The sequence below is a fragment of the Neopsephotus bourkii genome, unplaced genomic scaffold, assembly GCF_033783945.1.
Source record: "Neopsephotus bourkii isolate Nb327-2 ecotype Australia unplaced genomic scaffold, CSIRO-AGI_Nbou_v1 NB_1488, whole genome shotgun sequence".
Taxonomy (NCBI): domain Eukaryota; kingdom Metazoa; phylum Chordata; class Aves; order Psittaciformes; family Psittacidae; genus Neopsephotus; species Neopsephotus bourkii.
The window spans coordinates 650,243-678,139 of record NW_026901964.1 but is presented as its reverse complement, the minus strand read 5'-3'; the positions used below and the strand labels follow the sequence as shown (position 1 = coordinate 678,139).

The 27,897-nt window shown below is 43.5% G+C and overlaps 1 protein-coding gene and 1 long non-coding RNA gene across 2 annotated transcripts in view; one reads left to right on the top strand and one right to left on the bottom strand.

The window, feature by feature from the left end:
• Window positions 1-3,324: 3,324 nt before the first annotated feature.
• Window positions 3,325-17,236, bottom strand: LOC133220861 (uncharacterized). Its single transcript, XR_009727796.1, has 2 exons — window positions 15,815-17,236; window positions 3,325-3,675 (listed from the first exon to the last, which is right to left on the bottom strand). It is a non-coding gene; the product is annotated as an uncharacterized LOC133220861 (long non-coding RNA).
• Window positions 17,237-21,462: 4,226 nt separating this feature from the next.
• Window positions 21,463-27,897, top strand: part of LOC133220857 (uncharacterized) — a 34,789-nt gene continuing 28,354 nt past the window's right edge. Inside the window, exon 1 of the mRNA XM_061369261.1 lies at window positions 21,463-21,551. The gene's annotated coding sequence lies outside the window, so the exon portion shown is untranslated. The remainder of the gene's footprint in view (window positions 21,552-27,897) is intronic.

Below are 27,897 nucleotides of genomic sequence, written 5' to 3'. Positions count from 1 at the left end.
TGGAGGCACACCATACATAATGTCGCTGACTCCTTTGAGAGCTCACAAAGAATTAGTCTCGAGGAGAAAAGACAACGCAGGAAGGATCGTGCCCCACCTGTTCCACCCAAGAAGACCTTCTGCTGTGCTTTTTGTAGCTGGAATTGCCTATCCCACATTGGCCTTCTTAGTCATCAGCGCGCTTGTAGTAAGTGTGGGTAAAGCCCTTCCCAAATCTTCGTTCACAAAGTCAAGAGATGATGAAATGAAAATGAGACACACGGGGATAATTCCTCAAAGTCATGCGTGCCTCATTGTTGTTTCCCTCTACATTTATAAGGTTGCACCACACGGCTATGCATATTCATGTCCTATCCCCGCTTCGTATTACAATGAGCTAGAAGGTCCTTTGCGCCTGCGCAGTTCCCCCTCTGATCACGGGCAGTGGTCTCAAGATGAAGTAAATGAGACTTCCTCCTGTGGGTAGGGGTCTTCAAGATGAAGTAAATGAGTCTTCCTCTTCTTGAACTTTTCACCTTTTAGTCTTCACGTATGGCCTTAGGGTTTGGTCCCAGCCATAAACCATCTGCTTCTCCCCCTTAACAGTAGATTCAGGGGTCTGCTTTTCCTTATCAATAGGTGCTTATCAGTAGAATCAGGCGTCTGCTTTTCCTTGTCAATAGAACCAAGTGTCTGCTTTTCCTTGTCAATAGTTAGTGCCTTTGTTCTGCTTAGTAGGCATGATAGGTACAGACAATACCTTTGCTTAAGCAAGTGAATTCCTCTAACCCCCCTGTACAACCCCCCCTGTACATTGGTCAACCCTCTGCATTACTGACTACTGGAAAAAAGGAAATATAACCCCCATTTTCAAGAAGGGGAAAATGGATGACCCGGGGAATTACAGACCAGTCAGTTTCACCTCTGCGCCTGGCAAAATCTTGGGAGCAGATTATCCTGGAAGGCATGCTAAGGCACATGAAAAACAACAAGGTGCTTGGTGACAGCCAGCATGGTGGCCTTCTCTGATGAGGCTACAGAGAACTGATGGACAGGGGAAGAGCAGTTGACATCATCTAACTGGACTTGTGCAAAGCCTTTGACACTGTCTCTAAATTGGAGAGACATCAGTTTGATGGATGGACCACTCGGTGGATAAAGAACTGCCTGCATGGCAGTATGCAAAGGGTTGTGGTCAATGGCTCGATGTTCAGCTAGAGACCAGTAACGAGTGGTGTCCCTTAGGGGTCGGTGTTGGGCGTGGCCTTGTTCAGTATCTTTGTTGGTGACATGGACAATGGGATTGAGTGCACCCTCAGCAAGTTTGCCAATGACACCAGGCTGTGTGGTTTGGTTTGTATGCTGGAGGGAAGGAATGCCATCCAGAGGGACATTGACACGCCTGTGAGGCGGGCTGATGCCGATGCCAACCTTATGAAGTTAAACCATGCCAATTGCAAGGTCCTACACCTGGTTCGGGGCAATCCCAGGCAGAGCTACAGGCTGGGCAGAGAAGAGATTCAGAGCAGCCCTGTGGAGAAGGACTTAGGGGTGTTGGTCGATGAGAAAATGAACATGAGCTGGCAGTGTGCGCTTGCAGCCCAGAAAGCCAACCGTACCCTGGGCTGCATCAAAAGGAGCGTGAACAGCAGGTTGAAGGAGGTGATCCTACCTGTCTGCTCTTGTGAGACCTCACTTGGAGTATTGTGTACAGTTCTGGTGTCCTCAACATAAAAAGGACAGGGAACAGTTGGAAGGCCAGAGGAAGGCCCTGAGGGTGATCAGGGGACTGGAGCACCTCCTGTATGAAGACAGGCTGAGAAAGTTGGGGCTGTTCAGACTGGAGAAGAGAAGGCTGCGTGGAGACCTTATAGCAGCCTTTCAGTATTTGAAGGGGGCCTATAGGGATGCTGGGGAGGGACTCTTCATTAGAGACTGTAGTGATAGGACAACGGGCAATGGGTTAAAACTTAAAGAGGGGAACTGCTGCAGAATATATGGACCCATTCAGAGATCAATATGATCAGACAAAAGCTGTTTATCACAAAGCCTTAACTCCTTATATGCTATTTCTTACATGAACTTACAATGATTTGGCATATTATGATTGGATACATATCTTGAAGACCCTTAGTGACTAACACATAATTGGTAATGCGCAGGAGTGAGAACTTGACCTCGAAAGCTTGCCAACAGTCCACAGTTCTCATAACTCAGTGAATTCCAGCTTCTTCTAGTCTTGCTTGCTTAAGCTTCCTCGGGCCTCTCAGGGCCTTGCTGTATCTTTCAGGATTATTCAGAGTTTATGTACCAATTATCCATTCTCCTGTGAGAACACTGTCTCCACATCTCCCCCTTTTAGTTTTTTGTATCTTTGGGATGACCCTACTTGAGTAGGGGATTTGGGCTAGATCATATCTCCAACATACGCCAACTAAAGGCTTCTGGGCCTGCCCCTTTTTCTCCTGTACGGCTCTCTAATAACAGGGGAGACCGTCCTTCACATCAAGGTCTGGCATGGCATGTGTCCCCACCATAAAACGGATGTCCTAAGCTCAAATTTCAATTCATTCAAATGGCTGGAAAAAGGACTTAGGGAGAACAAAAAGGGAGAGCTCAGAATTGTTCACATTTTAAAAAAGAATTATTTCATAAATTCACTGCATAAAATAGGATTTGCAGACTCAAAAGCTCAACTACCACATTTTTTCTTGTACTGGAAATTTAGATAACAACACAATCAAAGATAGATATCTTCTTTAAAGGCTTAATCTTGCTTCTCAGGTTGACAGCAGAGCTTGCCAAATAGCATCAATCTTCAAATACTCCAGAGCTATGCTCTTACAGCACAGTCCAGGCAAACCATATTAAATCCTATGGCAATGAGCAACTTAAAGCTGCACTATTCATAAATACACATTTATTTTTCATGAGAAATGCATAATTACAGCATATAAAAGCCTTTTCCCGTAAAAAAAGTAGTTAAGCAACAGTACAAACAAAATTGTTAGCTTTCTGCAAATAGTTTTCATTACGCTGAACAGAAAACACCAGCAAAAGGCTAATACTTGTAGTTATGTTTTTTCTTTTTAAAAATATTTTCCGTTTTTGTTATAAACACCATAGCAAATAAAAAAGCTGTTTAAATAGTGAAAAATATTTGAGCTCTTGAGCTTCTATATGTGGTAAAGCAAGTATTGCAAAGGAGCAATACACTTCCTAATATATCTGAAGACATTCAGACAGTGTATTTCACTGAAGAAATGAACAGAATGAAATACTGATTTAGTCTCACAGTTTTGATTCATTACTTTCCCTCTTTCTGAAAGATTCCTTCCCCCCCCCCCCCCCCCTTAAGTGTATGTAAGGGCAGGCCATTTAATTTTTCTGAAGGCCAGATCCTCAACTGATGTAATGACATAGCTCCAATTTAAGCAAATGGATGTCATTTATTCCAGGTGAGGACAACCAGATCATCAGAACACTGTGATTTGAAGGAGATGTTCAAGGTGTGACCGTTAGTGTAAAGGGCATTTCCATTCTCCTGTCATTGCACGAAGATGACAACACTTGACTTCTGGTGTGGGTCATTCACATGTCAGTTGATGCAGCTTTTCACAGTTCTTATTGGATTTGGATTGCTCCATGTTCTATCTGCATTTCTGTCTGGATTGTTGATTGAAGGGTATCAGTGCCCTGCAAAAGGAAACATCAGTAAATCATTACAACAGTGCTTTCCACTGGTGTAGCAAAGGGAATGTGAACATATTACATCAACACAAAGTTTTCATAGATAAACCAGTGAAAAAACTGCATGGATATCAGCTGTTTCAGAGAGTTAAAATGAGAATACACTTACGAAGACACCAAAAATAACAAAGAATCCACCTGAAGACTAGGTAGACTAATGCCCTTCAGGCTGGAAAGAGAAGGCTGAAATAATAAAACCACGATAAGGATCTATAAAATCATGAGTAGCACAAAGAGAGCAAATAGAAAACAATTATTCCCTCTCTCTTCCCAAAACAGAACCAGCTCTAAAAAGAAACAAAATAAAACTCATATCTGGCACAATATATGCCAAAGCTGTAGAAGGACTTGTCCCAGCATGATGCACATGCTAACATCTCAGGGGTATGGAGTGTTATGGACAGAAAGTCCACCAAAGGTGATCATAGAAAATACAGTAGAATGCCCCTGAGTGACAGAGCTACTGTAGGTAATGGAAGTAAATTTACCTGTTTGGCCTGTGCTTGGAATTTCCCCAGCTGGTGCAGGATACAGTCTAAAACTGCTGACTTTACCCACTGCAGTGTTTCTCTATTTTGTGTAAAATGAAAATAGTGCTACTATAGTGAACTTCTTTACCAAATAAAATTCTTCCTACAGCCCTGATTCTATTCACTTTCCAAGCAAACACTGTCCCCCAAGAAGGAATTTAAAGCAAAAACAATTGACTTCAGCTCTCAGAGGAAGTCTCCTTAAAAATCAAATTACTTCCTACCACAAGTCTGACAAGGCTGTGAAAGGATAATCCCATAGCAAACTGTTTTTTTGGCCAAGTTAGTTAGAGTAAGGAGAACTAGATTATGACACAAACTACATCCTTAGAGCTGTAAGATGAATAGCATTTAAGAGCAGCTGTATTGGCTTGGATAAAGCCCATCACACCCAATAAGCTTTCCCCTGACAGCAGCGAGCATCACAAGCACAGATAAATTCCAAGGAAAGGGCAAGCATTTAATGATATTTTCCCATTCACTCCCACAGATTTCAGAGATCTGCCCTTGATGGATTTTCCCTCCATAAAAACATCTAATGGATGCTTTATGTAACACCCTGAATACAGAATTATTTCTGTGGCAGTACTTCTGTTATGAAAAAGTCTTACTTGAAGCCCTGCTTTATACTCTCAGCCTAGGATATGTAGGATGATCCACAACACCACAAGGGTGGAAACCCAACAAAATTTCACCACCTTTAGGTCTCACTCTACAGTCCAAACATATTTATGCAAAAGAAAACACTGGAGTTTCAAAATTATAAAGCATTGCTCCTAAATTAAGGCGTCATGGTTTAAGCCCAGCCGGTAACTCATAACCACACTGCTGCTCACTCACTCCCCCTGCTTCTCGTGGAGTGATGGGGAAGAGAATCGAAAGCATGTAACTCCCACGGGCTGAGATAAGGTAACTAAGGTATAATACAAAGCTACTACTACCACCACCAATAATAATAATGATAAGGGAACTAACAAGGGGAGAGAGAGTACAATTGCTCACTACCTGCCGACCGATACCCAGCCCGACCCAAGAAGCAATCTGGGCCTTCTGGGTAACTCCCCCCAGTTTATATACTGGGCATGATGTGCTGTGGTATGGAATACCCCTTTGGCTAGTTTGGGTCAGGTGTCCTGCCTCTGCTTCCTCCCAGCTTCCTGTGCTCCTCCTTCCTGGCAGAGCATGAGACTGAAAAGTCCTTGATTGGTATAAACGTTACTTAGCAACAACTATAAACATCAATGTGCTATCAACACTGTTCTCAGACTAAAGTCGAAAACACGGCATTGCACCAGCTACTAAGGAAAAAAATGATTGCTACAGCTGAACCCAGGTTTTGTTGTCAAATTATTTCCCTTCACCTTTGCCTTGCTGCCAGGAATTGCACACAGGTAGAAGACATTTTCCTGTTAAATTCATAGGTTACTTGGTGTTTACTTAACTGTGCAATACATTAATGCCAAAGTGGTGAATAATTCTATGAGAATACTAAATTTAACAGCAGGTAAGTTTTTAAGTGACCGAATTTTTCTTTCTCATTAGAGGAAAACTGTATTGAAGGACTATAATTATCAAATAATAACAACAACAGCAATACAGAATCCAACATTTAGACCAGAAGTAGAAGACTGCCCAAAAGGATTAGAAACACACTTTGGGTCTGGAAAGCTATTTTTCCAAATCTAACAACACTTACTAACAGCATATGAGTTTCAGCATAGTATTAATCCAAATTTCAAAATTTTGCAAGCTGCTGTGAGTAATAATGCTATCAAGACATGAAAAAAATATTCAGCTGTGGTAAGAGGATTTGTTTGAAATACCCTCACTCCAACCTTCAGCTTCCAAGTGCAACTGCTTCCAAAGACACAGCTTTCAAGAAAGGTCAGAAAACTAGTATCTTGTTTTCTGTCATTAAATAAGTTCACACTTCAGATGTTTCAAGCACGGAATTTGAGTAGAGCATAGCATCTATCCCGCTTTGATTGGTAAAATAGATACAAAATCATTGAGAACATCTCAGTACCTTGACAAAGAACCATAGGAAAACAGATGAAAGTGTCACTACAGACTCCATGAGAGGGCTTTCCCTTTATATAACATCTTTCTTTTCAGATAAGATATCTATCTAAAATGATGCAGATTAATATCCCTAATTTTAGAAAATAAAAAGGTAATGAACTATCTACACAACTCAGAATAATGCAAATACCATCTCAATATTCATAATTTTAGTCCCCCCAAATTTATTGAACTATTCATATAAATCAGAGTAATCATAGAATCATAGAACAGACAGGGTTGGAAAGGACCTTAAGATCACCTAGTTCCAAACCCACTGCCGTGGGCAGGGACAGTGCACACTAAATCAAGTCACCCAAGACTCCGTCCAACCTGGCCTTGAACACTGCCAGGGATGGAGCATTCACAACTTCACTGGGCAACTGCCTCACCACCCTTACAGTAAAGAACTTCCTCCTTACATCCAATCTAAACTTCCCTGTGGAGACAATGTTCTCACAGGAGAATGGATAATTGGTACATAAACTCTGAATAATCCTGAAAGATACAGCAAGGCCCTGAGAGGCCCAAGGAAGCTTAAGCAAGCAAGATAAGAAGCTGGTATTCACTGAGTTATGAGAACTGTGGACTGTTGGCAAGCTTTCGAGGTCAAGTTCTCACACCTGTGCTTAACCAATTACATGTTAGTCACTAAGGGTCTTCAAGACATGTATCCAAACATAATATGCCAAATCACTGTAAGTGCATGTACGAAATAGTATGTAAGGGGTTAAGGCTTTGTAATAAACGGCTTTTGTCTGATCATATTGATCTCTGACTGGGTCCATATATTTTCTGTGGCAAATGGCACCCAAACAGGGGCCACCCCTATTTTTCATATTGAAACTGAAGGAATTAAACACGTGGAACCGAAGAAAGTGGAAAACGCAGAGCTGCAGGGACGTCGGCTGGGTTCGAACCGACAGGACCAGGATCGGGAGGTAGGCGCCTCGGAACGGAGCCTTGTGAGCCCGGAAGACACTGAGCAGTGCAAATAAGGTAACAGCCGATGGGTCTGGAAGAGGGTTAGGATGGGGAATCAATTAAGTAAAGAAGGAATGGTCATCGTTAAGCTCTTCCAGCATATCCTCTCAGTGAGAGGGATAGAGTATGATGATAATCTGTTAAAAAGGCTATTGCTCTGGAGTAAAGAAAAAGAGCTGACCAAGGGGGTTAATGAAGCTTTTGATCTTGGGACTTGAGAAAAAATTGGGACACACCTGTGGGATGAAGTTACTTGTGGGTCTAAGGAGGCAAAGTCTCTTGCTGTCCCCTGGCTACTACTGAAAGAGACTCTAGCCGCAATGAAGGCTGCAAAACAGGTGGAAAAATCCGCTTTTACAGCTGTCTCTGAATCTCCTTCACAACAGCAGGGTTCGGCACCTACATTAGATTCAGCACCCGGCGTTACAGCCATGGTAGTGTCATCTGTTTCGGGCATAAAATATTCTGGCCGAAAACCGGCGCGCCGTAAGGTACAAATGTTTAAGGACCCTGTGCCTTTCAACTATCCTGTGTTGACAATGCCTTTATTGGGTGGCAGCTCTAGCGGATACTCGGGAGCCAGTAGCAGCTACTGAGCAACTGAAACAAATAGATGTCAACCCTCTTCGTGTTGCTACTGCCCCTAAACTTAATCTCCAAGATTTTTTGCCAGGGTGGGAGTCTCCTAAGGAGGAGAGTGTAACTCCAAATAAATACCCACCTCCGCCACCTACATCGCTCCCACTGGAGCCGCAAAATGAGTTGGACTGGGGACAATAGACAAAATCCTTAGATAAACAATTACAGGACTTGTGAGACAGTCTGGACAAATTGGGGGAGGAGAGGGAGCAAGCCCCAGAAAAAACGTAAAAAAAGTATAAGATCAGGCCTTATGATGTGCTGTTACCACCGACTCCTACATCTAATAAAGTTAATCCGAGTGCCGTGAGATGGCAAGGCTGCATTCAGGATGCAATCATAGATGGTACTATTTTACAGATAGATGTTCCCGCTGCATTTCCCATTATTATAAATACTCAGGGACAGCCTGTCTGGACTCCTATGGACTGGAAAGCTATAAAAGAAATTAAGGGAGCAATTACTCAGTATGGGTTGTCTTCCCCTTATACACAGCAAATGTTATCTGCTTTCTTTTCTATTACTGTTCTAACTCCAAATGATTGTCTCAGAGTGGCTGCAATTTTATTAACTCCTTCACAGCTCTTATATTTTAAAAGTGGGTTTGAGGAGCTTGCTGCAAAAGCTGCAGATGAGAATTCAGAGTGTAATCCTCATCACCCTTTGCACGGTGTTTCATCTGAAATGTTACTGGGAAAGGGACAATTTCACCCTGATGAAGTACAAGCTCCTATGAAAATTGAAGTTTTACAGCAAGCACAGCAATTGGCTTTAGCTGCTCTGAAAGCTGTGCCAGAAGCAGGAAAACCTAATCCTTCCTATACATCAGTAAAGCAGGGACCTACTGAGCCATATATGCAATTTATTGACAGATTGACAGAGGCTATTGATCTGGCATCTAATGCTAAAGAATCGATGCTTATGTCTCTGGCTATGGAAAATGCTAACCCCGCTTGTAAGCATATTTTGCAGGTTTTGCCAAAATCTGCTGGTCTTCAGGAAATGATGGATGCATGTTCTAAAGTGGGCACACCAGAGGAAAAGGCTGGATACATGGCTACTGCCTTCGCCGCTGCTGTTAAACCCCTTCTACAGCATGGTCAGGGTGATCGTGGGGGTACTAAAGGTATGAGATGTTATAATTGTGGATGGATGGGACATTTTAAAAAGCAGTGTACTGTAAAGAAAATTAGTTCAGCAACCCGCCCTCCTCAGGTAGTGTTACTGGTTTTGCAGACAAATGTATTAAATGTGGCAAATTTGGCCACAAGACAATTGAATGTCGTTCAAAGTTTAAAAAAGATGGAACCCTGTTGGGAAACTTGAATGTGAGCACAATGCCACCCCACGCGACGACACTAAATCAGGGTGTCTGGACTGCGTCCCCTCCGCCACTGCAGGGAGTGCCAGAGTGGACGTGGCAACAGCAATAGATTTTACCATAACTGATACTTCTGTTCATTGTATTCCATCTAAATTAAATGGGCCCCTTGGTCATGGGTTATGTGACTTACTATTAGGACGATCATCAACATCAAGGAAAGGAATCTTTGTATTACCAGGTGAAATTGATGCTGACTATACTGGAAATATTGGGATCATGGTGCAAACGCATGCTCCTCCGGTCAACATCCCTGAAAATTCAAAAATAGCTCAATTAATCCCATTTGAGGTAAAAGTCCCTCAGACGGGGCAGAAAATTAGAGGAAATCAGGCCTGGGGTTCCATGGGAACACCACAAATTTTATTTGCTTTAGACATAGCAAAGCACAAACCTGAAGACCAAGTCTCTATAAGAGGTTGTGATAATCAAACAATTAAGCTGTCTATGTTAATTGATACAGGAGCTGATGTCACTATTATACCATATCATCAATGGCCAAAGACCTGGCCTTTGGAACTTGCCACAGCAGGAGTTGTTGGAATATGGGGAATTCAATCAACTCAAATCAGTAAAGAATTGGTGGATGTGTAAATGTCTGATGGAAGTCATACCCAAATTAATAGAATCATAGAATCATAGAATAGTTAGGGTTGGAAAGGACCTTAAGATCATCAAGTTCCAACCCCCCTGCCATGGGCAGTGACACCTCGCTCTAAACCATATTACCCAAGGCCTCTTCCAACCTGGCCTTGAACACTGCCAGGGATGAAGCATTCACAACCTCCTTGGACAACCTATTCCAGTGCCTCACCACCCTAACAGGAAAGAATTTCCTCCTTATATCCAATGTAAACTTCCCCTGTTTAAGTTTTAACCCATTACCCCTTGTCCTACCACTACAGTCCCTAATGAAGAGTCCATCCCCAGCATCCTTATAGGCCCCCTTCAGATACTGGAAGGCTGCTATGAGGTCTCCACGCAGCCTTCTCTTCTCCAGGCTGAACAGCCGCAACTTTCTCAGCCGATCTTCATATGGGAGGTGCTCCAGTCCCCTGATCATTCTCATGGCCCTCCTCTGGACTTGTAGACTTATGTCTTCTCCTATTGCATTGCTAGGAGAAGATGCTCTCAGTCAAATGGGGATGAAACTGACAACAAAAAATTTTTAGTGGCGGCCATTGAGGGATGGCCAACCTATAAATTGCAATGGCTTACTGAAACACCTGTATGGGTTGATCAATGGCCGCTGACAAAAGAAAAGCTGTCCCATATTCACCAACTGATCAATGAACACTTAGAAGCAGGCCATATTTTGCCATCCACTAGTCCGTGGAATACTCCAGTATTTACCATTCCTAAGAAAAATGGAAAATGGAGACTGTTACATGACCTCAGAGCTATCAATGCAGTTATGAAAGACATGGGAGCTTTACAACCTGGCTTGTCTAGCCCTTCAATGTTAACTCAGGGTTGGGATTTAACAATAATTGATTTAAAGGACTGTTTTTTCACTCTACACCCAAGCGATAGTGAAAAACTTGCTTTCTCTGTCCCAGCAATTAACAAAGGAGAGCCTGCTAAGAGATATGAATAGGTTGTTTTACCTCAAGGTATGAAAAATTCTCCTGTTATTTGTCAACTGTATGTTGCCTGGGCATTGCAACCGATTCAACAAAAACTGCAAAAATGTGTAATCTATCACTATATGGATGATATCCTAATTGCAGGCAAAGATTTAAACAAGGACCATCTGCTCTGCCTGCTACAATCAGCATTAGCAAAAGCAGGACTGGTAATTGCACCAGACAAGGTGCAATGTGAAGCTCCTTGGAAATACATGGGGTGGATCATTCCCGGAACTGAAATTAGGCCTCAAAAAGTTTAAATTACCACACAGATAAAAACCTTGTCTGACGTGCAGAAATTGATGGGTGATATTCGATAGATCTGCCCTTTGTGTGGAATCACAAATGATGATTTGACTGATCTCATGCCCCTTTTAAAGGGCGAGTCAAAGGCAAAAAAAAAAATAAATAAGAGTTCTATCAAAAGCTCAGTATGAGACCTTAGATCACATCATGACAAAAATCACTACCTCTTATGCTTCTCAATGGAATCCAGATTTACAGGTTATTCTGTTTATTGTCAACAGTGAGTATCATCCATTTAGTCTACTAGCACAGTGGGATCTCCAAAAGACTGATTCTTTATGCATTTTAGAATGGATTTTCCTACATAAAACTGTTAACTACTGTAACTACTCGGTTAGAAGTATTTGCTCTTTTGATTGTACGAGGTTGTTCACGTCAGGAAATTATGGGCTGTGATCCATCACAAATTTGTTTGCCACTTACCAGGGTATGGTTAGACTGGGCACAACAATCTAGCTCTGCTTTTCAGTTTGCTCTGATAGGTTTCATTGGTCCTCTTAATATACATTTTCCACCTCATAAGATGTTTACAGTGCTAAAGAATAATCCGTTTCAAGATGTTACCTTTTATTCTAGTAAACCTGTTGTAGGATTAACTGTCTTTACAGATGCAAGCAGAATCAATCACACAGCCGGATATGTTTGGCAAAGAGATGATGTTTGGAAAGAGCAGAAGATACTTGGTCATTTTTCCGATTCACTACAAACACTAGAGCTAAGTGCTGTTATTGCAGTATTTCAGCGATGGCCTGACACCCCCCTTGTCAGTGATTGAATGAATTGAAATTTGAGCTTAGGACATCCGTTTTATGGTGGGGACACATGCCGTGCCAGACCTTGATGTGAAGGACGGTCTCCCCTGTTATTAGAGAACCATACAGGAGAAAAAGGGGCAGGCCCAGAAGCCTGTAGAATCCTGTGACGTGCAGAATACTGTTTTCATGGGTTTGATTTTGTTTTGTGCAATAATGTTTAAAGGCTTCAGGGGAGGAGAGTCTCTGCTTACCCTACTTGGCTCCCTTGGTTATTTTTGATATTAAGTTCACTATAGCCAGGAGTTCAATGTATATCTTGATGTACTAAGTTTCTTGACGTGTCATTGTGGATGTGCAGGCACTACAATACCATTAGAATGACCTACCATATAATTTAATCTTGAATCCCACCTGAAAGAGCATCCATCTCATGAATTCTTAAGGGCTTTTGTGGTCCTGATGCAAATACTAATCAAAATGTTATGGTTTGATGAATTGTACAACTAGATATTGGTCAAAAAAAAAAAAAAGTGAAGGATCCAGGTACTTTCTTTTCTGCATTTCTTTCTTTCATTCCTTGTTAGTTTTACACATTTTGTCTTGCAAAACAAAACTATAAAAAGGAGCACCCTTCTGTAACCGTAATAAACAGAAATGCCTTCATTAGATGCATTTTTAGGTATTTCAGTACTGACAGATTGCCTATAAAGCAAAGAGTGCTGGCTAAAATGTTGCTCTGGTGCTTGTCTCCATCATGGAGATCCTGGCAAGGTATGCTCTGGTGGCCCTGTACTTTATTATCTGCTTCACAGAACTGCTATGGAATTTAATGTTAGAAAATACAGTGAGAAAACCGATATCTAAAAAATCCTCTAAAATCATAGGAGAACCTCACTCTGCACAAACTTCTGTTGCCAATAAGTATTTCTTCTGACATCCTAATTATTTAAGCATTGAAAATTTAAGGCATTAACTGCTTGTTAAAAGCTTCCCTGCTTTATTTTATGTTCTCAACTGCCCAGCTCTTGGGCAAGTCCTGTTGAGGACTGGAGGGTCCCACGGTAGCTTTTTGCTGCTCTGAATTGAGGCTCCTGGATGCTGATCTTTCTCCCTGCTCAGGTGTTGAAGGTGTCCTCTCTCGAGCTACTCACCTCAGCAATTGACCGGTGATGGTCGATGATGACCGGTTTAAAATGCCGCTCTCCCTCCTGGCACCGCCTCCTGTGAGTCAGCTGCTCGCATCAGCTGAGCTGCCAGCTCCTGGGCAAGTCCTGTTGAGGACTTAAGGCTCCCTCTGTGGCTTCTTGCCACTCTGAATTGAGGCTCCTGGACGCTGAGCTTTCCCCCGATAAAGTGTCGAAGGCGTCCTCTCTTGAGCTACTCACCTCAGTAACTGACTGCAATGCAAATACCAAGTTGGTTTCTCCAAATCATTAACAGATCCTTAGTTTTGAGTTTGTGTAAACTGAGGAAATACTTATGGCAAACTTATTTTTCATATTGTCTGTTTTTCCTTTTACACGACATTCCTTTTCTGCTTCTCTTCAGCTTTGTATAAATCCCCGTGGTTAAGCGGAATATTGAAACTTAACACAGTGCAAAGTGTCCCTGAAAAGTGACTCCTCTGGTAGCTGCCAGTTGTGCGAGAGACGGATGCTGACGTGTAGAACTGCACTCCGTAACCTCCTTCCTCCCTACCAGAGGTGCTAGCAGAGAAGGGAGGACAGGCACGAGGAACACACCCAGGAGAAAGTCCGTGGGAGGGAAATCTGAGAATTTCCCAAGCCTGGAGTGAGGACAGCAGCATGAGAAACATCTCTCACTATCTGATGCCTATATGCTTTATTAACTGCATGGGACCAGCAGTACTTCAGGATTTGTAAGAAACAAGGCATGATCCCTGTAGCAACGCACTTGTTGTCCAGTGTACTATTACAAATGACTATGAATAAAATGCTGAGATGGTTTAATGCAGAGGCTAATCTAGAAAAGATGGAAAATGACTACTCAGGGCTCATCTACATAGGAAGATCAGTGTACAGTAAACTAGATTGTAATCTTGCAGCACAGCGTGCTCACACACCAGACAGGCTGATACTTTTTGCCAGGATGCATCATTATTCTGAAAAGCACTTTGTAGCATCCAGCTGGGGAGCAGCTCAGAGAGCTCGGAGCTCCAGCTTCCTTCCCAGCACCAACTGGCACAGATAGCATGTTGGCAATATACACCACAGTTCCAGCTTTTGTCTGAGGTCCTGTTCGCCACTGGGATAACTGATGTGCTCTGACTTCATTGAACGGATCTGCAGATTGCCTTGTCCAAGGAAGAAGCTTTGTGCATGCAAAGTCTGTACATAATTCCCTCGATTTCTTATGCAATTCCCCCCCCCCCCCAAGAGACTCAATAATCAAACATTTATAGCCAGATCAGAATTCTCTACAAAAATGTGTATGCATTGGACAAAAATCCACTCTAATATTTGCTGCTAAGGATACCATTATATTTTGGCTAGCAAGCAACAGCTTATTTTTCACAACCACTTGGCATTCTCTAGATAAGAAGCCCACTAAGTGGGGTACACAGAAGAATGTGTAACCATCTTCAGAAAACATAAATGTTTTAAGTCATCACTTGTGTTGTCACCAGTCATATTGTCAAGCTGATGAGGAGCTTTTTCTAGACTCAGATACATGACTGTTCTTAAAAGGGAAAACAAAAGATAACTCCTTGTCCTGGGTTTAGCAGTAGCAGTCAATTTTTCTCCTCCTTAGTATCTGGTGCAGCGCTGTGTTTTGACTTTCAGCCTGGGAACAGAGCTGATAACACTGATGTTTTTAGTTGTTGCTAAGTAACGTTTACTCTGACCAAGGACTTTGTGAGTCTCATGCTCTGCCAGGGAGGAGGGGAAGCCAGAAGGAAGCAGAGACAGGACACCTGACCCAAACTAGCCAAAGAGGTATTCCACACCACAGCACGTCAGGCCCAGGATGTAACTGAGAGTTACCCGGAAGGGCGAGGACTGCGAGATTGGACTAGGTGCTTGGTCGGGCTGGGGGGGGCTGAGTTATCGGTCGGTGGGTGGTGAGGTGTTGTATTCTCTTCCCTTGTTATTTCCTTTACTATTATTACTATTGGTGGTAGCAGTAGTGATTTGTGTTATAGCTTAGTTACTAAACTGTTCTTATCTCAACCCGTGGGAGTTGCATTCTTTTGATTCTACTTCCCATCCCTCCAGGAGCAGGGGGAGGGCAAAAAGGGGGGGAGTGAGAGAGCGACTGTGTGATTTATGGCTGACTTTGTTTAAACCACAACACTCCTTCATCATAACATGAGAAGATCAGTATTCACTTATAATTGCTAACATTGCGACTCCTGTGGGAAATCCAGGTTGTTGATCAAAATAACTGGAAAAATGTTGAAAGAAAGGGAATAACTTTTTTAAGAGAAACTTCAGTCTGAAAAATACTTTTTTTTTTTATAGATTCCAAGCAAGTTTTTTGCGTTGTCCTTTTTAACATGGCTCTCAGCCTTCAAGAATGCAGAAAAACAGTGATGACCAAAATAACTATTCTCTAGAGCACTGAGCAAGAACATTGAAGCAGCAATAGTTAAAGCCTATTTATAGCTTTAACAAAATTATGTTTCTTATTATAGATGTTTTTTGGGGGGGTTTACTGTTTGGAAACAGGATCATAAACTCATTGGTATCTCAGTATTTGTGGGTAGATATAGAGTTCATCTGACAGAGGTTTCAATCAAGTTAAGTACACTCAAACGGAGAAAAGATAATATATACATACTTGATTAGTCACAGAGTGGTCTGTCACTGGTGTCAGCTGCACATACTGGACTTGGATATCACTCCCTTGGAGCAGGGAACCATCAACACCCCCTGAGGCAGGCTCAGCAGAAGCAATAGCTATCAGCTGAGCACCCTGCAACACCTACAGGAAAAGCAACAGAGAAAGCAGCTTGTGAACAACCACAATCAGAATTGCATGAAGAACCATCTAACTTAAAACAGATGCAAAAATCAAAACCCATTAAAAAGAAACACAAGAAAACTTTTCTATCAATAAGAGTTGCTTTAAATCATGTAGATTTCTGAGAGGATGTGGTGTGCAGATGGAAAGATTCCCATACTAGATGCTTGCCACATTTTGCCTTATGAGATTCATAACTCTGTTCATGATTATTGCAAAGACTAACAGGGACAGACTGTGCAGGTTGCAATGAGCGTGACGTTGTCAGTAGCATGTTGCACCATCACTGAGTAATGCTTTTACTGCCACAGAAAAAGACACAGATCCAAGATACTCTTCCTCACATCCAAAGGCATTCAACTTGTGACAATTTACTCCAGTAATATTTATATTCCTATCATACATGAAGGTACAGATATAAGAACTACTGCTAATTAATGGTTACTCTAAATACATTTGACTGGTGAAGACTGTAAGTCTGCTACAGGTTTTAAAAAACAAAGAACAGCCCATCCATCTAAATGTGTTTGCTTAAAAATGTTCCTGTGATTAGATTAATTTTAATTTACTTCTTGACCCACAAATGAGAATAAAATATATGTATGTACTTTATGGAACAATGACAAGTCCCCTCATCTAAAATTGACATATTCCATTTAAATTTCTATATGCAGCAAATGATGTATTTTTAAGTACTGCCTTTGAAGTACAGAGAACAAAAGATATCTTTCAAACAAAGAAAAGTGAACAAAGAAGAAAAGTAACATTCTTATCAAAGTTTTTTCTTAACGAAGTATGATTTCTCAACCGATCTGCGCGTGGGTGGCCATGAAAGAGTGGGTAGACCAGAAATGCTCCTAGGGAGTGTGGGAAGCAAAAAGAGGTCACCTCCATAAATGACCTTTAAGGGTGTTGTCAGGGTTTTATGGGGATCTTGGGTGCAAAAGCAGACTACGTTTTGTTTTTATAGGAGTAAGCAAAAATTCTCTCATCCCACGATATTAATTTTGGAACTATACTACACATGCTGTCGAAACCACATAACAGTCTGCCCTATTGATTACCTGCACGTTTCAATGTTGTTTTTTTTTCTTTTATTTCTGAACTAAAAACTTCAGAACGACTGTAAGTGACTGAACAAGGCCATCATTCTCACAAAAAAAGTGTTTTACAATAAAGAAGCCTAAAATTTATAACATTATCAACTTCCCTGCTTTATTTTATGTTCTCAACCGCACACCTCCCAGTGTACTTCAAAAGAACTCCCTTTTATAGCAGACACTCTGGAGAAGATCAAATAATTCAGTGTGTAGAGGAGCTGGGTAGCAGAGCTTTTTGCAAATGGGGCAGGTGCACTTATATATTCCCAACACTCCCAGACAGTTGCCAGCACCTGTAATAAATGCTTGGAGCGATGCAGAGCTACTTCAGCCGCTCCAGCCAATGAGTTGGCTTCATTTGGAGCTCGGCTCAGATGCCTCTATACAAATGCCTGTAGTATATGGGGAATAAACAAGAGGAATTAGAGATGTGTACATGGCTACAGGGATATGATATCATTAGCGTCACGGAAACATGGTGGGGTGGCTCCTATGACTGGAGTGCTGGAATGGAAGATTATAGGCTCTGCAGAGAAGGACTTGGGGGAGTCAGCAGTGTGCACTTGCGGCCCAGAAACAAACTGTATCCTGAGCTGCATCAAAAGAAGTGTGACCAGCAGGTCGAAGGAGGTGATCCTGCCCCTCTACCGTGCTCTTGTGAGACCTCACTTGGAGTAATGTGCACAGTTCTAGTGTCCTCAACATAAGAAGGACATGGAGATGTTGGAGCGAGTCCAGAGGAGGCCCACGAGGGTGATCAGGTAGTTGGAGCACCTCTCGCATGAAGACAGGCTGAGAAAGTTGAGGCTGTTCAGCCTGGAGAAGAGAAGGCTGTGTGGAGACCTCATAGCAGCCTTCCAGTATCGGAAGGGGGCCTACAGGGATGCTGGAGGATTCTTCACTAGGGACTGCAGTGATAGGACAAGGGGTAATGAGTTCAAACTTAAACAGGGGAAGTTTAGATTGGATATAAGGAAGAAGTTCTTTACTGTAAGGGTGGTGAGGTACTGGAATGGGTTGCCCAGGGAAGTTGTGAATACTCCATCCCTGGCAGTGTTCAAGGCCAGGTTGGACGGAGTCTTGGGTGACATGGTTTAGTGTGTGGTGTCCCTGCCCATGGCAGGGGAGTTGGAACTAGATGATCTTAAGGTCCTTTCCAACCCTAACAATTCTATGATCCTATATGGCTTTTCTTTGGCTTCTCCCTTGACTTCCAAAACTACCCTTTATCTTTGTAATTCTTACCTGCCCTCAACCTTAAAATAAACAAATTATACCAAAAAAAAAAAAAGCGCAATCCACCCTGAAAACGAACTTGTCTTCTCACTTCCACTGGGCTTCTCTAACATCCTGCCTTTCTGTTCCAACACAGGTAACAGAATATGGTTAAACTGAAAAATAATAAACTTCACTTCCAACAAAAAGGATTAATTCATGCTCTTAATGCACACACAGAATAAGAAGGTTGAAGTCACCCTTCCCTTTCACTTCAGCACAAAAGCAGGGAAGTATCGAACACGGAGTGTTCCTCAAGCTAACTTGGGCTAGTGAGAGTTCAAGGATGAAAATGATCCTAAAAAAGAGCGTCTTTAAATTTATCAAGCAGGAAAAGAAAAAAAAAACCCAAAAAAGACCACCCCAAAAGTTTTGGTTTTTGTTGGTTTTCTTGTTTTGGTTTTTTTTTTTCCAAGCCTTCATGTCCCAAACCTCGGTGTCTCAAAGATTACCACATTGCATGGTGACCCTAGTGAAGACAACTTGCCTAAATTAAAAAGGAAATATGAATAATTCTCTCACTCTTTTGCCACCTTTTAGAATAAGAAAATGTTCCCTAACACCTCCAGACAGAAATATAAATGCATTTTTATTAGTTTTGGGTTTACATAGTCCTAAAAATGCCAGAAGGAAAAGTATTTTGTTTGGATGTTTAAAATGAAGTGTGAACTCTTGGCATTGTTCGTGAATACAGAACCAGTCTCTGATCAAACATTAATTTTTCTTTAAAGCTCTATAAGCTTTCTATGAGAGATACAGGAGCTGACAGATCTGATATGAGCTAAGGGACTGACAGCTCCCTCCTATCCACTCAGAGGATATTGTTCCCACACATGTTCTCTGTCCCTCCTTGCAGCAGCATTAACACAATCCCAGGCTTCCTGAGAACCGCAGCACCAGCACAAACCCGGGGACTGGCATCCCATAGACCTGAATCTTTGCCTTTTCCTTTGTTTCTTTTTCCTCTCCTTTCCCCCTTTTTCTTCCTCTGTCATTCTCTTGTCAAAGTCTTGATGATTTGGGACATGCAAGCTACTGAGTCTGAAGGTCCTGGATTTCTACTTTTCATCCCTTCTTCAATAAAATGCTTGCCATATAAAACATAATAATAAAATTAGTATTAATAATGAAAACCAACTACTTTCTCTGCTCCCTTCCTTTCCATTTAAAGACCATTTTAGTCTATAACTAATAGTTCCCATTTAATGTTCAACTGCCAGGGCAGGAGATAAAATTAAAAAGTTAAAATGTAATAGGTTTCCCTTCAGTTTCTCCCAAAGTTATTCAAGCAAAGTTTCCAACCATGGTTCAATTCATGTCACATCCTCTGCTGATTTTACTCATCACTAAAAATTTATTCTTCTAGAAGCCTTAACTTAAACCCATAACTTAAAACATTTCTCTAGACCCCAACCTTCAAAAAGAGGTAACTGTTTTGGGATAGCTGACACTTGTTTAACAAAAAAGCCCATTCCTCAGGCTGGTCCTTGCCAGACTGAGCCTTCTAAAACACATTCTTGCTACTGTTGCAAGATATTTTATTAATCCGGGCAAGCGCATATATTTGCCTACCTATAAAAAGCTCAAAAATAAGACACACTGGGATTTTGGTGTCTTTTTTCCTATCATAATGTCCTGGGTTTAGCAGCAGCAGTCATTTTTTCTCCTTCTTGGTAGCTGGTGCAGTGCTGTGTTTTGACTTTCGGGCTGGGAACAAAGCTGATAAAAATGATGTTTTGGTTTGGCCAAGGACTTTGTGAGTCTCATGCTCTGCCAGGGAGGAGGGGAAGCCGGGAGGAAGCAGAGACAGGACACCTGACCCAAACTGACCAAAGAGGTATTCCATACCACAGCACGTCATGCCCAGGGGGGAACTGGGAGGTACCCGGAGGGAGAGGGGGTCGGCCGGGTCGGACTGGTGGTTCGGCGCGTGGTACTGTACTCCTTTCCTTTGCTATTTTCTCTTATCATTGTTGTCGTTGGTGGTAGCGGTGGTGATTCGTATTGTACATTAGTTGCTAGACTGTTCTTACCTCAGCCCGTGGGAGTTGCATTCCTTCGATTCTCCTCCCCACCCCTCTGGAAGCGGGGAAAAGGGGCGGCAACCCCTGGGGAAGGGGGGGGGGGCGGACTAATGTGGGCCTCGATTGCTTCCAGCCTGGCACCACTCACTGGGAGTAAGTGAACAAGCTGTTTGGTTGGGTTAAACCACGACAGTTCTTTTTGGTGCCCAACGTGGGGCACGAAGGGGTTGAGATAACAACAGATCTGACCGGATTAATAGTCACTCATCACAATGCTGATTTATTGGCTCTCAAAGTTGTTCCTCTTGATCTCACAGCTTCAGAATGTTGTAACTTACTTAGATCTGGTATTTGCTGTATTAGTGTTTTTCAAGTGTGGGGCTTGGGCTAAAGTTCTTGTCTCAGTGTACTTTATGATGATGACTTGTAATGCAATAGAATTATTGATCATGAAACTTATCTGGTTTATGTTCTCAGTATGGTCACCACCTTTATACTTTGGGAGGTATATAATAGAAGTGCTTAGTAATTACACATATTCTTTCTCCTTCTCAGGTGGTCAACCTGTGAAGGAGGCATTCTTTTACCCTCCCAGTCCTCCCCCCAGAGCATTTACAGCATCATTTGAGAGTTCTGAATGGCCTTTTAATGCTATTGAGACTTGTTTGCTGATTGTGATGGGGATCACCATGTTGGCACGTATACAGAGTGTATTTTGGCCACAACTATTTCATCTGTTTTCAAAAGTTAAGCAGAGTCAGGTTTGGGTCTTGTCTGGGGTTAAACGATGAAGTAGGAGGACCAAGAGATTTTCTCTGAGGCTGGACAGCCATGAGTGGCAGGGTGTGTGGGACAGTATGGGCAAGTACCTAGGTCAGTGGGCCCCTCCAGTACTTTGGAATTTCACCACCGAACAACTGCAAAATCCAGAAGAATTAGTAAAACACTTAAATGAGGTGTGTGGTCAGTCTGGCCATACCAGAGACGGACAAATCATGGCAATGTGCTGGGGCTTGGCCTATGCTTACAGGGCCATGTTCAATGCTTTCCAGCACCTTCAAAAGGAAAAAAATGTCGCTGGATCTGAGGGCAAAGCAACAGCCAGTACAGTTACTCCAGCTCCAAGTACAGCAGCTACACCACCCCCAGCAACAAGTACAGTCGCTACTCAAACTTTGGCGCAGCTATCCCAGCTCCAAGTACAGCAGCCACATCACCCCCAGCAACAAGTACAGTCGCTACTCAAACCACAGTGATAACCACTGCAACTAAACCAGAGGACCAATTCGTACCAATATCGGTTGCCCCTGTCCACAAGAGAAAAAGCAAAAAGGAGGCAGGAAGGTTAAAGCGAGATGAAGAAACAATGCATTCACTACTCGATCCAGAACATGATCAGGAGTCATCATCACATGATGAAGAAGAAGAAGGAGAGGTGACTTCTCGACTTCGGACATCAACCAAGCTACGGAATATGCGAAAAGATTTTACCCGTCAACCAGGGGAGCACATCATCACCTGGTTGCTCCAATGCTGGGACAATGGGGCCGATGGTCACGAACTAGAAGGTACAGAAGCCAAGCAGTTGGGATCACTTGCTAGAGAAGGGGGAATTGACAAAGCAATTGCAAGAGAGAAAAAGTCCCTCAGTCTTTGGAGGAGGCTCTTGGCAGCTGTCAAAGAAAGGTTTCCATACAAGGACGATGTTATGAGTCGTTCGGCCAAGTGGACTACTATAGACAAAGGCATCCAGTCTCTGAGAGAATCAGCCATCGTGGAGATGATCTATCACATCAAGCTGAATAATGGGAATATACCCATAGATCCAGATGAAGTCGAATGTACACGACCCATGTGGCGAAAACTTACACGGAATGCACCATCATCATACGCCCATTCATTGGCAACAGTAACCTGGAATGACATAGTACCACTAACAGTGGATGAAATGGTTCATAAACTCCACGAGTTCGAAGACAATCTCACCCCTTCCATCATCTCAGCTGTGGAAAAACTGTCCCAGGATCTCAAACAATTGAGGGACGATATATCTGACTTATCCAACTCCTTGCGTGTACCAACACACATTTCAGCTATTAACAAAAGGCGTCCCACTGTTCGAGAAAGGAGATACAAGAGGTATACGCCACGGTCTACCCTATGGTTTTACCTGCGTGATCACGGAGAAGACATGACAAAGTGGGATGGAAAACCTACTTCAGTTTTGGAGGAACGGGTGAGTGAATTGAAAAGAGGAGCAAAGGCCAAGACTGATCGTCCCATGAGAGCTATGGCTTCAGTCTCTGGTGAGCGGTTTCCCAGGTGGAGTGGAAGAGCTGATTTTACTCAAGCTCCTGTGATAACTAAGAATAATCCCTTTCAACATGACTTAAGTGTCCAATCCTGTGATGACTATTAGAGGGGCCCTGCCTCCAGCCAGGTGGAGGTAGGGGACAATCGGATTTACTGGACTGTGTGGATCAGATGGCCTGGCACATCAGTCCCGCAGAAGTATAAGGCTCTAGTAGATACCGGTGCACAGTGTACCCTGATGTCATCGAGCTGTCAAGGGGTGGAACCCATCTATATTTCTGGAGTGACAGGAGGATCCCAAGAGTTGACTGTACTGGAGGCTGAAATCAGCCTGACTGGGAGAGAATGGCAAAAGCACCGTATTGTGACTGGCCCAGAGGCTCCATGCATCCTCGGCATAGACTACCTCAAGAGAGGGTACTTCAAAGACCCAAAAGGGTACCGATGGGCTTTTGGTATTGCTGCTTTAGAGACTGAAGAAATTGAGCAGCTGTCCACCTTGCCTGACCTCTCAGAGGATCCTTCTGTTGTGGGGCTGCTGAAAGTCGAAGAACAACAAGTGCCAATTGCGACCACAACAGTGCACCGGCGGCAATATCGCCCCAACCGAGACTCCCCGATTCCTATCCATCAGCTGATCCGTAGACTGGAGAGTCAGGGAGTGATCAGCAGGACCCGCTCGCCCTTTAATAGCCCCATGTGGCCAGTGCGAAAGTCTAACGGAGAGTGGAGACTAACAATAGACTATCGTGGCCTGAATGAAGTCACACCACCATTGAGTGCTGCCGTACCAGACATGCTAGAACTTCAGTGTGAACTGGAGTCAAAAGCAGCCAAGTGGTATGCCACGACTGATATTGCCAATGCGTTTTTCTCAATTCCTTTGTCAACAGAGTGCAGGCCACAGTTTGCTTTTACTTGGAGGGGTGTCCAGTTCACTTGGAACCGACTGCCCCAGGGCTGGAAACATAGCCCTACCATTTGCCATGGACTGATTCAGACTGCACTGGAACAGGGGCAAGCGCCAGAACACCTGCAATACATTGATGACATTATAGTGTGGGGCGATACAGCAGAAGAAGTCTTTGAGAAAGGGAGGAAAATAATCCAAATCCTGCTGAAAGCCGGTTTTGCCATAAATCGAAGTAAGGTCAAGGGACCTGCACAGGAGATTCAATTTCTGGGAATAAAATGGCAAGATGGACGTAGACAGATCCCCACAGACGTAATCAACAAGATAACAGCAATGTCTCCACCAACTAATAAGAAAGAAACACAAGCTTTCTTGGGTGCAGTGGGGTTCTGGAGACTGCACATCCCAAATTACAGTTTGATTGTAAGCCCTCTCTATTACGTGACCCGTAAGAAGAATGATTTTAAATGGGGACCTGAGCAACAGCAAGCCTTTGAGCAAATTAAACAAGAGACAGTTCATGCAGTGGCCCTTGGACCAGTTCGGACTGGGCCAGATGTAAAAAATGTATTGTATACCACAGCTGGGGAGAATGGCCCTACCTGGAGCCTCTGGCAGAAAGCTCCAGGAGAGACTCGAGGTCGACCCCTTGTTTTTTGGAGTCGGGGATACAAAGGATCTGAGGCAAGCTATACCCCAACTGAGAAAGAGATACTGGCAGCCTATGAAGGGGTTCGAGCTGCTTCGGAAGTGATTGGCACCGAAGCACAACTCCTCCTGGCACCCCGGTTGCCCATGCTGGGCTGGATGTTCAAAGGCAGGGTCTCCTCTACACATCATGAAACTGATGCTACATGGAGTAAATGGGCTACACTAATTGCAGAATGAGCTCGAATAGGAAATCCCAGTCGTCCAGGCATTCTAGAAGTCATCATGGACTGGCCAGAGGGCAAAGATTTTGGAATGTCACCAGAGGAGGAGGTGATGCGTGCTGAAGAGGCCCCACCATATAATCAGCTGTCAGAAAGTGAAAAGCAATATGCCTTATTTACTGATGGGTCCTGCTGTATTGTGGGAAAACATCGGAGATGGAAGGCAGCTGTATGGAAACCTCGACGACAAGTTGCAGAAACTGCTGAAGGAGAGGGTGAATCGAGTCAGTTTGCAGAGGTGAAAGCCATCCAGCTGGCCCTAGACATTGCTGAACGAGAAAAGTGGCCAGTACTTTATCTCTATACTGACTCATGGATGGTGGCAAATGCCCTGTGGGGGTGGTTGCAGCAATGGAAGCAGAGCAACTGGCAACGCAGAGGTAAACCTATCTGGGCTGCTGCACTGTGGAAAGATATTGCTGCCCGGGTGCAAAACCTGGTGGTGAAGGTACGTCATGTAGATGCCCATGTACCCAAGAGTTGGGCCACTGAGTAACACCAGAACAACCAACAAGTGGATAAAGCTGCTAAGATTGAAGTGGCTCAGATGGACTTAGATTGGCAACATAAAAGTGAATTATTTTTGGCCCGGTGGGCCCGTGACACTTCAGGCCATCAGGGCAGAGATGCAACATATAGATGGGCCCGTGATCGAGGGGTAGACTTAACAATGGACACTATTGCCCAGGTTATTCATGAGTGTGAAACATGTGCTGCCATTACACAAGCCAAATGGTTAAAACCTCTTTGGTATGGAGGACGATGGCTGAAGTATAAATATGGGGAGGCCTGGCAGATTGACTATATCACACTGCCACCAACCCGCCAAGGTAAGCGCCATGTGCTTACCATGGTGGAAGCAACCACCGGATGGCTGGAAACGTACACTGTGCCCCACGCCACTGCCCGGAACACTATCCTGGGCCTTGAGAAACACATTTTGTGGCGACACGGCACCCCAGAGAGGATTGAGTCAGACAACGGGACTCATTTCCGGAATAACCTTATAGACACTTGGGCCAAAGAGCATGGCATTGAGTGGGTATATCACATCCCCTACCATGCACCAGCCTCTGGGAAAATCGAAAGGTACAATGGGCTGTTAAAAACTACACTGAGGGCAATGGGTGGGGGAACTTTCAAGCATTGGGATACACACTTACCAAAGGCCACCTGGTTGGTCAACACCAGAGGATCTCCCAACAGAGCTGGCCCAGCCCAATCGGAACTTTTACATATTGTAGAGGGGGACAAAGTTCCTGTGGTGCATATGAAGAATTTGCTGGGGAAGACAGTCTGGGTTATTCCTGCTTCAAGTAAAGGCAAACCCACTTGTGGGATTGCTTTTTCTCAGGGACCTGGATATACTTGGTGGGTAATGCGGGACAATGGGGAAGTCCGATGTGTACCTCAAGGGGATTTAATTTTAGGGGAAAACAGCCAATGAACTTAATTGTATGTTGTTGCCTGCTGTGTAATACTTTAATAGCCCATCAACCAGATGTCTTCAGGCCACCAGCGACTAGCCCTGACTTCCCTTCAACCATCATCCCAACAGAGAGCAAACTTTGACAGAACCAGACGAGTCCTGAAGTAAGGGAATGATCAGCATCAGCAGGCAACGACCCAATACTGCACACGGCCTCTCCTGTTCTGAAAGACTGTTACAAGAGATGGAGCCTGACATCATGGACCAGATGGACTCAGCAGCTTTATAGGGACTAGTCTTTGCACTAAGATAGAAGTGCACTGAGATCGGAGTGATGGTATATTGAAAATGTAGGATCTGAGCATGACGTGAATGGTATGGAATAAGGGGTGGATAATGTCCTGGGTTTAGCAGCAGCAGTCATTTTTTCTCCTTCTTGGTAGCTGGTGCAGGGCTGTGTTTTGACTTTCGGGCTGGGAACAAAGCTGATAGAGGTGATGTTTTGGTTTGGCCAAGGACTTTGTGAGTCTCATGCTCTGCCAGGGAGGAGGGGAGGCCGGGAGGAAGCAGAGACAGGACACCTGACCCAAACTGACCAAAGAGGTATTCCATACCACAGCACGTCATGCCCAGGGGGGAACTGGGAGGTACCCGGAAGGAGAGGGGGTCGGCCGGGTCGGACTGGTGGTTCGGCGCGTGGTATTGTACTCCTTTCCTTTGCTATTTTCTCTTATCATTGTTGTCGTTGGTGGTAGCGGTGGTGATTCGTATTGTACACTAGTTGCTAGACTGTTCTTATCTCAGCCCGTGGGAGTTGCATTCCTTCGATTCTCCTCCCCACCCCTCTGGGAGCGGGGAAAGGGGGCGGCAGCCCCTGGGGAAGGGGGGGGGCGGACTAACGTGGGCCTCGATTGCTTCCAGCCTGGCACCACTCACTGGGAGTAAGTGAACAAGCTGTTTGGTTGGGTTAAACCACGACACATTTCTTCCCATTTCTAGTGCAGGAATGCAATAAAAGATGACGTTTCTTTTAAAAAATGAGGTTTTGAGTCACTGAAAGAGTGGTTGTTTATAGAAGGTTCACATCTGACAATCCTGTAACACTCAGAGCCAGCAAGTAACCATTCCAGCAAATGCGGCACAAAAGAAATTAGTTGTGCATAGGAACAAAGAAAGATCTTGGTGACATGCTCTAGCTAAAATATTGGTTAAAAGGGCAGTTTTGGGCCCCAAAGTGTAAGGATGGTTATGGAGTTAGAGGATTCCTAGAAAACAAAACATTTAAGAAAATACCTGCCTATTATCCTCTTACGCTGTCATTCATCACTGATGGTGAAATAGCATGAATACATTTGAACAGAAGACACAGCTCCTTCAACTGACAGGAAGCTCTGCTGATAAGCACGTTAACTTAAAAAAAGATAACTCCCTCTAGCTGATTCTTTTCAGTCTTAAAGTTTGTTTCATGAAGCCCGAAGACCAAAAATATCCACTGTATTTAATGGCAACAAAGCATTTATTTAGTGGATTTACAGGCTTATAGATGACTTCATCTGGGGTAACGAGACTATATTTAGGTCCAGAACTCAAAACTTTTTAGTATCAGAAATTAATGAGTTCCTTGAAAACATCAGAGGCTTAAACTAACCAAGATCTCCATCACCTTGGCATTTACTAAGGAATCTGGAACAGGCAATGCAGAATGCCAAAAGAATGGAGCAGTAAGGAAAAAGAAAGCAAACCAAACCAATATTTTCTTCCACAAGATTGTCTTTTGTAGCTCTTCATTACACTTGATGAAGCAGAGCAAGACCCAGCACTAGTAAACAAGCCCAGTATGGAGGATACTAAAGTACAAAGGAAAATCTGTAACATGAATTATTTTGCATCCCTTTGTCTTTAAGCCATTGGTTC